This window comes from Miniopterus schreibersii (assembly GCF_964146895.1).
Source record: "Miniopterus schreibersii genome assembly, chromosome: 2".
In the NCBI taxonomy this organism is placed as follows: Eukaryota; Metazoa; Chordata; class Mammalia; order Chiroptera; family Miniopteridae; genus Miniopterus; species Miniopterus schreibersii.
The window spans coordinates 138,679,036-138,690,568 of NC_138102.1; positions in this window are offsets into that span (position 1 = coordinate 138,679,036).

Here is an 11,533-nt window from a genome sequence, read left to right on the forward strand (position 1 = left end):
CAATTGGATATTAACCACTTCAATTTATATCAGATACTGAACAGCAGTCTTCCGACTATGTAATGTTTATTCCTCAGATTCTTTTCTGAAGCATCCTTACCATCCTTCTTGTTAAATTACTTGAATACAATATTTTGCATGTGTTCATTGAATAATTGTATAAATCATGTATTTTTAACTTTTTGAAATTTATCCTTTAATAGAATGCACCTCCACATGGAGAGAAATATGAAGAGTAGGGAATATATATTTCTTCCTAACATTTACCATATTCTGTATTCACCATATTTTCTTTTAACCAAACTGGCTTAACATTAAGCTGTGGTTAACAAAGCATGTGTTTATACCCCTCAAGAGAGAGAAACTCTCCTTAAAACAGAACAGCTTTCACTTTCCCAGTTTTCTTTTCCCACTGCCAGTTCTTTTGAATATTCTTTTGGGCCTATGGTTGCCAGTTTGGAATTTACTCCAATAAAAGGTACTACATAAATGAACAAGGCCACTCTAAACCTATTGTTTAGATAGAATTTGGATTTTTTTTTTTTTCAAAAGCTAAAGCCTAAGTTAGTGTATTTTTAAAAAATTTATCTTTATTATTGAAAGTATTACAGATATCCCCCTTTCCCCCACTGATCCCCTCCACCCCGCATCCACCCCACCCCCAGGCCTTCCCCACACCAATGTCTGTGTCCATGGGTTATGCTTATAAACTTATAAGCTCTTTGATTAATCTCTCCCTGCCCACTCCCCTACGCCCACCTTCCCTCTGAGATCCCTCAGTCTGTTCCATGCTTCTATGTCTCTGAATCTATTTTGTTCATCAGTTTATTTTATTACATTCCACATATGAGTGAGAGCATGTGGTCCTTGTCTTCTTCTGACTGGCTTATTTTGCTAAGCATAATACTCTCCAATTTCCTCCATGCTGTTGCAAAGGATAAGAGATCCTTTTTTTTTTCAGCTGCATAGTATTCTGTGGTGTAAATGTGTCACAGCTTTTTTACCCGCTCATCTACTGATGAGCACTTGGGCTAAATTGGTATCTTTTAAATTGAATTACTTTCTTCAAGGACTTAAAAGAGGTGAGAGTCTAATGTGTCCACTATTTGATTAATCTCCCCCCCACTCCCCCATCCCCAAAATTTAGGGCCTGCACAAATCCTCTCTTGGTGTGAAGCATTGTCTAATGATAGGGAATATGTTTAAAGATTCTGAGGTGCTAATGAAACCAATTAATTTATTATTCCATTCTTTTAATTATTATAACACAGGAAATTTATTCAAAAACCACAATCTTTGTAGCAGTTATCCTAGGAAATGTTAATTTTCCAGAAATACTTATTGTTTTTAAAATTATCTCTATATTTAAACCCTGCAAATTATTATTATTGTTTTACACAAAAAATGTATACTTAACTTTCCAGCTTATTCTCTTATCCACTTTTCTTCATTGCTCAAGAATACATCATTACATTTCTCTGAAGAAGGCATATAGATGGCCAATAGACATATGAAAATTCACTCAACGTCACTAATCATCAGAGAAATGCAAATTAAAACCACAATGAGATATTGCCTCATATTTGTCAGAATGGCTATCATCAATAAATCAAAGAAGTGTTGGCAATGATGCAAAGAGAAGGGAACCCTAGTGCATTATTGGTGGGATTGCAACTTGGTACAGCCACTTTGGAAAACAGTATGGAGATTCCTCAAAAAAATTAAAAATATAACTACCTTATGACCCAGCAATTTCACTTCTGGGTATTTATCTAAAGAAATCCAAAACACTAATTTGAAAAGATATATGCATCTGTTATTTATAATAGCCAAGATATGAAAGCAGCCTACGTGCCCACCAAGACAATTGGATAAAAAAATTATATATATATAATGGGATATTACTCAGCTGCTGTAAAAAAGAATGAAATTTTTACCATTTGTGATAACATGGATGGACCTAGAGGGTATTATGTTAAGCAAAATAAGACAGAAAGACAAATACCATATGATTTTACTTATATGTAGAATCTAAAGAACAGTATAAACAACCAACAGAAACTGACTCATGGATACAGAGAACAAAGTGATGGTTGCCAGAAGGGAGAGGGGTTGGGGGCCTGAATGAAGAAGGTGAGGGGAGGGGACTAAGAAGGCAGTTGATAGTTACAAAGTAGTCATGGGGGGTGGAAAATACAGCATAGGAAAAATAGTCAATAATGTTGTAATAACAATGTATGGTGCCAGGTGGGTACTAGGCTTTTTGGGAGGATCACTTCATACATTATATAAATGTCTAACCACCATGCTGTACATCTGAAGCTAACATAATATTGAATGCCAACTATAGTTGAAAAACAAGAATACATGTCATTATTTTTCTTATAAGGAGCATTTTATTTTTTCTTTTAGTGTAGGTATAGTGATGAGAAATTCACTTAGAATTTGTTTTTTGGAAATTTATGTTTTACTTTTAATAATATATTGATGTATAACACATTTACAATAAGGGCACAAATTAAACTTTACTGGTTAATTAATCTTTACAAATATATACAGCCATCTAACCACCACACAGAACAAGGTATAGAATATTACCAGTAATTAAGACAACCAAAGGTAGCCACTATTCTATTATTATACAGTATATTACTCTGCCTTGTGCCTGAACTTCATGTGAAGGAATTAATGCACTATGTCTTTGTACCCATCTTCTTTTGTGCAATGTTTTGTTTTGTTTGTGACATCCAAAAACTTATGACATGTAGCAGCAGCTTGTGCATGTAGAAATATGCTAGTTTATTTGTATTGCTGTAAATGTACATTAAAGTTGCCAGTTCCTGCTTATTTCCAATAGTTCTGATAAGACTATCTTATACATGAATTTTGTTTACATATGCATACATTGCTGGTGATAATATACCTAAAATATTTATTTTATTTTATTTTTTATTTTTTTGTAATTTTAATATATTTTTATTGATTGAAGAGAGAGGAAGAGAGAGGGAGATAGAAACATGAATGAGAGAGTCATTGATTGGCTGCCTCCTGCACGGCCCCTGCTGGGGATCGAGCCCACAACCCGGGCATGTGCCCTGACAGGGAATTGAACAGAGAGCTCCTGGATCCTAGGCCGATGCTCAACCACTGAGCCATGTTGGCCAGGCAATATACCTAATTTTTTTTTTTTTTTAATATATCTTTATTGATTTCAGAGAGAGGAAAGGAGAGGGAGAGAGAGAGAGAGAGAAACATCAATGATGAGAGGGTCATTGATCGGCTGCAGCCCACAACCCGGGCATGTGCCCTGACCAGGAATCGAACCCTGATCGCCTGGATCCTAGGTCGACGCTTAACTGCTGAGCCATGCCTGGCCGGGCAATATACCTAAAATTTTTTTAAAAATTTGTTAATGAGAGAGAGAGAAACATTGATTTGCTTTTCCACTTATTTATGTATTTGTTGGTTGGTCTATGTACTCTTACCTGGGATTGAACCCACAACTTTGACATATCGGGATGATGTTCTAACTAACTGAGCTATCCAGCCAAGGCTTATACCTAAAATTTTAATTGCTACTCACATGGTATATTTTACAAAGTGGGTGTGCCAGTTACACTCCTCAGAGCAGTGTGTGAGAATTCCAAATATTAAGCCTTATTCATATCTCATTTAGACTCTGTGTCTGTATGTATGTCTGTAGTAATATATGCTTGATTGCCATTTAGATATTCCTATATGTGAAATACCTGAAGTTATTTTGCACATTCGCTTTGCTTTTTAAAAAATTTATCTTTATTGTTGAAAGTATTACAGGTGTCCCATTTTTTCCCCTCCAACTCACCCCATCTACCTCCCTCCCACTCCCTCCCCAGGCCTTCACCTGTCATTGTCTGTGTCCATGGGTTATGCATATATGCATAGAACTTGTTTGGTTAATCTCTTCCCACCCTCCACCCCCCTTCCCTCTTCCCTCTGAAATATGATCAACTGTTACATGCATCAATGTTTCTGGATCTATTTAGTTCATCAGATTCTTTCGTTCATTAGCTTCTTGTTAAAGAAGGCCCTTCAACATTTCCTGTAGTGCTGGTCTGGTGGTGATGAACTCCTTTAGCGTTTCCTTGTCTGAGAAGCTCTTTATCTGCCTTTCAATACTAAATGATAGCTTTGCTGGTAGAGTAATCTTGGTTGTAGTTCCATGTTTTTCATCACTTTGACTATTTCTTGCCACTCCCTTCTGGCCTGCAAAGTTTCTGTAGAGAAATCAGCTGACAGTGATATGGGTGCTCCCTTGTAGGTAACTAATTGCTTTTCTTTTGCTGCTTTTAAGATTCTCTCTTTGTCTTTAACCTTTGGCATTTTAATTATGATGTGTCTTGTTGTGAGCCTCTTTGGGTTCCTCTTGTTTAAGACCCTCTGTGCTTCCTGGACTTGTAAGTCTATTTCTTTCCCCAGGTAGGGGAAGTTTTCTGTAATTATTTTTTCAAATAGGTTTTCAATTCCTTGCTCTCTTTTCTCTCCTTCTGGCACCCCAATAATACAAGTGTTGGGCCTTTTGAGGTTGTCCCAGAGGCTCCTTATGCTATCTTCATATTTCTGGATTCTTTTTTCTTTTTGCTCTTCTGGTTGGGTGTTTTTTGTTTCCTCATGTTCCAAATTGCTGACTTGATTCTCAGTGTCCTCTACTCTACTGTTGATTCCCTGTAAATTATTCTTCATTTCAGTTTGTGTAGCATCGATTTTCTCAATTATTTTCATCATACTCTTACTAATATCCTTGAGCATCTTTATAACCATTATTCTGATCTCTGTATCTGTTAGCTTGCTTGGATCTATTTCATTTAGTTCCTTTTCTAGGCATTTCTTCTGTTCTTTCCTCTGTGACATGTTTCTTTGCCTCCCCATTTTGGCAGCTTCCTGGTGTTTGTTTCTATGTATTAGGTAGAGCTGCTATGTCTCCTGGAATTTGTAGAGTGGCTTTGTGTAGTAGGTATCCTGTAGGGTCCAGTGGGTTAGCCCCCCCAGTCACCTGAGCTGGGCCTTCTAGGTGCTCCCCTGTGTGGGCTGTGTGCATTGTCCTGTTGTAGTTGAGCCTTGGTTGCTGTTGGAATCACTGGGAGGAACTGACCCCCAGACTAATCAGCTGTGAGGACCAGCTGCAACTATAGCCAGAGAGCTTCTGTGCTGGAGACACCCCTGTGGAGCAGGATTTACTTCATTGGAGCTTTGGTGTTCACCAAGTGTTCCCCTTGAGTGTGTCACTCATGGATGTGGTAGGGTTGTAATTCAGTGTGGTCGAGTCTGATCACCAGGCGCACTGTCTCTGAGGCCTCCGGTGAGGTGCAAAGTCAGCCTGTGCCAGTGCCTTGCCCAGGGCCACCCAGCATGAGCTACACAGCAAACGGTAGATGGCTGCTACTTGTGCTGGGCTTGGAGGTGTCCAGGAGAGGCCAAGCTATGAGCCAATGCAGGCTGCCGCTAGTGCCAGGCCTGGGGCCGCTTATCAAGCTGTATGGGGCCCGCTGCTGCTTGTTTGAGTGATTTTAGGAAAGTCCTAAGCATGAGGCTCGAGAGGCCACTTGCACAGAAAAGGCCCTGGAAATGGCCTGGATGAGCTGCAGGTGGGGAGGGGCGGGGCCTCCGGGAATCATGGGGCGGGTCCAATGGTGCGAGTCAGGTGCTGGCGACTCAAACATGGCGCCTGCCTCAGCGGCTGTGTGCGGGGAGGACTCGCCAAAGGAGCCATGGCCTCTGCCAGCTCTTCTGCCTGGAAGAAAGCGGCCCCTCCAGCTCTCACCCGGATTTCAGGCAGGTTAGTTCCTCCCCGAGTGTCCCGGGTCCTTTCAGGCCTGGCGCTGGGCTCGGGGGGAACACGTCTGAGTCCGTGCCGGGCCCTGTAAGAGGAGCTGCTGGGGCTCTCGCAGCCTCCGCAACCCTCAGCCCCTCAGTGACAGTCCCTGCTGGTTTCACAGCCTGGAGTTGTGGGGACGTCTCTTCCCGGCCCTGGAGCCCTGGGCTGGGGGCCTGCTGTGGGGCTAGGACCCCTCACTCCTCCGGGAAACTCCTACCGCCGAGATTCCCTCCAGGGTTTAAACCGTGATATTGGGTGTGGGCCCCAGGCCAAGTCTCCAGGATTCAGCCCCGATCCGCCCAGGTCTCCGCCCCTCCTCCGGGTCTCGATGCTCCTTCAGCTCCCTGGTTGTAGGGCTTCTGTTCAGCCAGATTTCAGGAGGCTCTGGGTGATGGTTGTTCTGTATTTTAGTTGTAATTTTGATGTGGTTGCGGGAGGCGGCGGGTGCAGCTTTTACCTACGCCGCCATCTTGTTTCCTTTCCTCTGCTTTTTAAATTAACATTTCTGAGGTATAATTAATACACACTAAAATTTGAAAAATATATCCACCCAAATAATCACCATACCACAAGATGTATAATATCTTTGTTATCTCAAAACATCCCCTCATGATGCTTTGGAGGCAATACTGCTCTCTCTGATCTCCTTCAGTCACTGACTTACTTTCTGTCTATAAATTTGTTTTTCTTTTTGTAGAATTTTAAATGTATGGAATACAGCACATATTATTTTATGTCTGAAATCTTTTACTCAGCATACTGTTTTTGAAATTCTCTATTTTATTTGTTCTAGCAGTTACTCCTTTTTGTAGTTGAGTACTTTTCCATTATGTGAATGTACCAAAATATGTTTCCCCATTCATTTTTTGATGGACATTCAGGATGTTTACAGTTTTGAGCTATATGAATAAACTGCTACAAACATTCATGTGCATCATTTTCCTTTTCAATATGTATTTTCATTTTTTAGGTAAATAACTAGGAGAGCAATTGCTAAGACATATGATAAATATGATTAACTTTATATGAAGCTGCCAGAATATTTTCCCAAGTGGCTGTATCATGTTACATGTCCACCAGCAACAGATGGTACTTCCAGTTGCTCCCCCTCTTTGTCATGACTTACATCGTCAGCCTATATTACAATTGTAACCTTTTGAGTGGGTGTGTGACTTGTTTTGGTTATAATTTGAATTTTCGTGATGACTGATGAACGATATTGAGAGTCTTTCCATGCACTGTTGGCTATTCATATTTCTACCTTTATGAAGTGTCTCATGTATTTCCTGAACCAGTTTTAGTTGGTTATTCTTATTGTTGATCTGTAAGCTTTGCTAGCATATTGTTAAGGATAATTTCCATCTATGATTATGAGGGATGTTCTGTACTTTTATTCTTGTAATTTCTGTGCCTGGTAGTATCAGGCAAAGTATTGTGTTGGATTTATGCTGATTTCATAAATGTGTGAGAAAGTGTTCTCTCCTCACGTGTTCTTAAATAATTTGCATAATTTTGAGTATTCATCCCTTTGACACTGTTCACCAGTGAGGCAACATGAGTTTGGAGTTTTCTCTGTGAAAAAATTTTTAGATATTAATTCACTTTCTATAAAAGCAAAGAAGGTATGTAAGGAAGGTATGCAGATTTTCTACTTTTTTTCTTGTTAGGTTTATAATCTGTATCTTTCAAATAACTTTTCCATTTCATGTAAGTTGTCAAATATATTGATTTAACATTGTTCATAATTGTCCCTTAGTAATGTGTTAATACTAGAGGAGCATATTGATAGTCTATCCTACATTCTTTATATTGGTGTATCCATTTGGATTCAATCAGGAAACAGAAACCACATAGTGATTGAAACAGGGAAAGTATAATGTAATGAATTATTAATCTACAATAAATAAATAACAATGTGCTATAAGAGAATTCTACAAGATACCCTAAGACTTAGGAAAAATTTAACAAGGAGGGACAAGTTTGAAGGCAGACTGACTCTCCAAGAAGGGTTCAGATCTCATTGCAGAAGATGTAGCTGCAATCTACTGAATAGCAGAGAAGTTCAGGGGTTTTCTTGGGCCCAAAATAGTCTTCAGTCCTGTGCAAGGTGAAAAGGAGACGCTAGGGCACTGGCTAGTCACAGCCAGTGGGTGAACTTGAGGGTGTGCAGAGGTAGTAGGGGTACTGCTGGTGGGAGGACTCCTCCATTTCAGGAAGGATGTAAATAGTTATCACCAGCCAGACTAGGACTACAAGGCTGCTGAAGGCTATGTGTACCTGGTGAATAACTGAGGTAGATGTCCTCACACTCACACCTCTGAAAGACTGCAGTTGCCAGTACTAACGTGTTGGAGGAGGTCATAGAGAGGATGTGGCAACCGGTTGACCTGCAAGCTGGACCTCAGCAATCAGAGAGAGGCTCCCCCCCCATACCCTGTCCTTGGAATGTGCATTCTGTCCACAGTACCCACAGTATGAGCTTTATCAAGAACACAGACTTGAGGGTGTTGCTGAATAGTCTGGACTGTGCACATGACTAAACTCACTTAAGGCCTCTTATATAAACTTTTAAGATTCTGGAGGGCAGGTGAGCGATCTACTTGTTTTGCTGCTACCCTAGACAAACCTTGTGTGTAGATTCCTTGCTTATTTAAACCGACACCCACCAATCTGGAGTGGCCTGCCTCTTTCTTTGTTCTCTGCTAGCCCTCAGGGTATGTGTGTGTGTGGGGGGGGGGGGGAGCAGTTTGCAAACCAACATAGCAAGAAAATCCCCTTTTTCTTCTATTTCCCTAGTGCCCTCTACTGAGCAAGCTTAGAATCTTATGTTGCTAAGTATCTTAGTATCTTTCTCCCTGAAAATAAAGATATGATTATAAGGAATTCATTTATTTATTATAACAGATTAAAAGTTAAATTTAAAACTGAGAGGCAATAATTTAACTGGCACAATTGATAATTTGTGTTTTAATTCTTTATTTCTTGATCTTTCTAAGGAAAAGTTTATCAATTTTATTAATCTTTTAAAATTTTTCTTTACATTTCACTGATTTTTTTCTATTGCTTGTTGGATTTCTGTTTAATTGATTTATTTTTTTATCATCTTTATTTCCATCCTTCGTTATTAATATTTTCTCTATTGTTGTAGTTTCTTTCTTTCTTTTTGTTTTTGGACTTTTTTGTTTGTTTATTTTTATTTTATTTTTGTTTAAAATATTACAGATGTCCCTTTTTCTCCCCAATGACCCATTCCACCCATCCCATCCTCCTCCCCAGTCCCTCTTCCCACCATTGTCCGTGTCCTTGGGTTGTGCATATATGCATATAAATTCTTTGGTTAATCTCTCCCCCTCCACCCACTCACTCTCATCCAGGCCTCTGACATTCATCAGTCTGATCTATGCTTCCATGTCATCGAATCTATTCTGTTCATCAGTTTATTAAGTTCTCTAGATTCCACATATAAGTGAGATCATGTGATGTTTGTTTTTCTCTGCCTGGCTTATTTCACTTAGCATAATTTTCTCCAGGTCCATCCATACTGTCCCAAAGGGTACAAGAACCTTCTTTACAGCTGCATGGTATTCCATGGTGTAAATGTCCCACAGCTTTTTTTATCCACTCATCTACTGATGGGCACTTGGGCTGTTTCCAGATCTTAGCGATTGTACATTGTGCTGCTATGAACATAGGGGTGCATATATTCTTTCTGATTAGTGTTTTGGAATTCTTAGGATATATTCTTAAAAGTGGGATCACTGGGTCAAAAGGCAGCTCCACTTTTAATTTTTTCAGGAACCTCCATACTGTTTTCCATAATGGCTGCCCCTTCTAGGGCTCCCCCTTCTCCACATCCTTGCCAGCACAAGTCATTTGTTGACTTGTTGATGGAGCCATTCTGACAGGTGTGAAGTGATACCTCATTGTGGTTTTAATTTGCATCTCTCTGATGATTAGCCATGTAGAGCATTTTCTCATATGTCTCTTGGCCATCTGTATGTCCTTGTTGGACAAGTGTCTATTCAGGTCCTTTGCCCATTTCTTAATTGGATTATTTGTCTTCCTCTTGCTGAGTAGTATGAGTTCTTTGTACACTTTGGAAATTAGCCCCTTATCAGATACATCCCTGGCAAATACATTTTCCCAGACCATGGGGTTCCTTTGTATTTTGAGGCTGTTTTGCTGTGCAGAAGCTTTTTAGTTTGATGTAGTCCCATATGTTTATTTTTCTTTTGTTTCTCTTGCCCTAGGAGATATATCAGTGAAAATTCCACTACATGGGATGTCTGTGACTTTACTGCCTTTGTTTTCTTCTAGGATTTTTATGGTTTCATGACTTACATTTAGGTCTTTTATCCATTTTGAGTTTATTTTTGTGTATGGTGAAAGTTGGTGATCTAGTTTCATTTTTTTGCATGTATCTGTCCAATTTTCCCAGCACCACTTATTGAAGAGACTGTCTTTACTCCATTGTATGCTCTTGTCTCCTTTGTCAAATATTAACTGACCATAATGGCGTGGGCCTATTTCTGGGGTCTCTATTCTGTTCCATTGATCTATATGTCTGTTGTTGTACTAATACCAGGCCGTTTTGATTACAATGGCTTTGTAGTACAGTTTGATGTCTGGCAAAGTGATCCCTCCCACTCTGTTCTTCTTTCTCAAGATGGCTGCAGCTATTTGGGGTCTTTTCTGGTTCCATGTAAATTTTCAAAATGTTAAAAATATGGAACGCTTCACAAATTTGTGTGTCATCCTTGCGCAGGGGCCATGCTAATCTCTGTTTCATTTCAATTTTAGTATATGTACTGCTGAAGTGAGCACTGTTGTGGTTTCTTTATTGTCTCATGACTTGTCTCCAGGTCAAAGTATGTTACTTAATTTCTCAACATTGGAGATTTTCCAGATTTTAAAAAATTGATCTTAATAGAAGATGGCAGTTCACAGGAGACATATTTTTTACTATTTTGATTCTTTTAAACTTCTTGAGATTTGTTTCATGTTTCAGCATATGGGTTGCCTTGGTGAATATTTCATGTGTCTTTGAAAAGAATGTTCAATCTTTTGCTCTTTGGTGTATTTTTTAAATATCCTTACCTATTGTTATAGATAATTTCATTTACTTTTTAGTGAATTAAATATCTAACTATTATCCTGGTGTTTATATTAAATTGTAATGTGTTTGATTCATAGGTGCTTCCTACATATGTATGTTATTAAGTCTTTCATGTTAACCATGTCATGAAACTATTCTTTTAGCTATATTCCCTTTTTAATGATTGTCTTTAAATTTTTAAATTTTGTTACATGTATTTTAAAATTTGTTAGTTAAAGCTGTCAATTTCTTTTTAACACAGGAAGGAATTTTTGTCTTGCTTAGGAATGACTTTTCCACACCAATATTATAAAATTATCTGGGAAAATCATCTAAAAAAGAAGAAAAGGAGTGACTTAATCACGATCAGTTCTGGGTAAAGGATTGAAAGTGACATATTTTGTCCATCATTAAGCAATGCACAATAATTGGCTCTTCATTAAGTGAATTGAAGGAAAAATTAAAGATTAAATGGCTAGGAGATCAACAGCCTGATTACTCTATAGGCTAAGAAATTACAATATTGTTATCAGCTTTCTGAAAAATGTAAAGTAGATGTGCATTTTTTGAGTTAGTATATCAGC